The 1,774-nt window shown below is 35.5% G+C and overlaps 1 protein-coding gene across 1 annotated transcript in view; it reads right to left on the bottom strand.

The window, feature by feature from the left end:
* Nucleotides 1-1,774, bottom strand: part of NOL4 (nucleolar protein 4) — a 288,360-nt gene that overhangs the window by 212,324 nt on the left and 74,262 nt on the right. The gene's annotated exons all lie outside the window — the stretch shown is intronic.

Genomic DNA, 1,774 nt, shown 5'->3' with positions numbered 1-1,774 from the left:
ATAAACATGAGTCATTACGAACAGATGTTATTTAACAACATAAGTCCAGATGGTGTCATTAAGGGAGTGATTGTACACAGAAAACAGAAATGACTCAAAGACCGAGCTACTGAAAAGTTAAGAAACAGATGCAATGAAGAGAAGTTAAGAAACTAAATGAGAAAGAAAAGCCAGTGGGTTAGGAGGAAAACTAGGAGGTGAGCAAAGAGCTGCTGCATCCTCCATACTTGGGAGTGGACACTGCAGGCCTGCTGCAGAGTGAGAGGCCTTGCAGGGATAAGGAGAAATCCGGCAAGGCTAGAAGACAGTTTGATATGGCAGAATAGTTTAAAAACTGAAAATAGCCCCAAATGTAAAAGCAAATGTCTTAGTATGTCAATAAATTCATCTTCCTCCCTTCCCTGAATTTTAACAAGAAAACAGCAGAGAGGGAGAAACAATGCAAAGAGAAATTTCTTATTTGTGACCATTCTTACAATTATTGCATTCCAAAATCTTTTCCAATTTGAAACAAATAAGTGAACAAACATATCTGAAAATGCAATACAACCCCGTTTCAAGATTTAAAAGGTGGTGGCAGCCTGGGACATTAGGGGTTTAACCAATCAAAGATGAACTCAATATAATTAGAACTGTGGCCCAGCTACAGGAGGAATACAGAATGGCTAGACCTTTACACTAACCACTAGAGAAAGGGCTTATCATTTGAGAAATAATAAATAAAAAAAATAATAAAACACTGTTCTTTAACCATTCTTTTATAGCAATGCTTGTCATGCAATAAAAGTTTTACAAGATCTATATGAAGGAAAAAATTATCCATAATAAAGGAAAAGCAAAGTAAATAGAAAAAGATCCATAGATAATTCAGTTATTAAAATTAGCAAGCTTGGGCTTTAAAATAATTATTACTAATATGTTAAATAATTTACAGAAAAAGATGGATAAATTGGGTTAGGTGATGGGGTATTTCAGTAGAAAATTAGAAACTCTAAGAAAGCACAAATGGAAATTATGGATTTGAAGAATAAAGAGTCTCAAATTGCAACTCATTGGATGGCTTTTACAGAAGATTGGACATGGATGAGGAAAGAATAAATGGATTTAAAATCAAGTGAAAAGAAATTACCTAAACTAAAGCATGAGGAAAAAGATCGTTAAAACAGTTAAATAAGAAAAAGATTGTCAGTGGCCCATGTTGTAAATTTCAATAATGTACATGCAATAATGCATTTGAAATCTCAACAAGAGAAAAGAGAGAAAATAGGACTAAAACATTTTGGAAAAAAAAGTCTGAAAAATTGATGAAATGGATGAAAAGCTCAACCCACAGATCTAACAAGCTCAACAAACGTTGAGGCAGGATTTTAAAAAGTGCACCTAGAAATACCATAGTAAAACTGTTAAATCTTAAGAGAAGACAGAGACAAAATACAGATGGCTGAAAGACTGAGTACACAAATGGACAATGCCTGACCAAATACAAAAATAGAGCTCCAACCCACAATCTGCAGCAACCAGCCTAGGAAACCAACTTATTATCCGCAGTAACAAGCCCAGGAAGCCAGCCCGCTTTCTGTAAGTCACACTTGAGGAAGTCAGACCTTTATCTCTAGCAACCATTCCATGAAGTCAAACAAAAATCCCTAAAATAAATGGCTCCAAATGGCCAGAATTTGGCCTAATTATAGCCCCACTTCACTCGGGACCAAACATAGAAAGCCTTCTAAGTATCCCTAACTAATCATTTGGGACACCCCAGTTCTAGTTAGCC

Source organism: Galeopterus variegatus, unplaced genomic scaffold (genome assembly GCF_000696425.1).
Source record: "Galeopterus variegatus unplaced genomic scaffold, G_variegatus-3.0.2 Scaffold2955, whole genome shotgun sequence".
Taxonomy (NCBI): Eukaryota; Metazoa; Chordata; class Mammalia; order Dermoptera; family Cynocephalidae; genus Galeopterus; species Galeopterus variegatus.
This window is presented reverse-complemented; position numbering and strand designations above follow the sequence as displayed.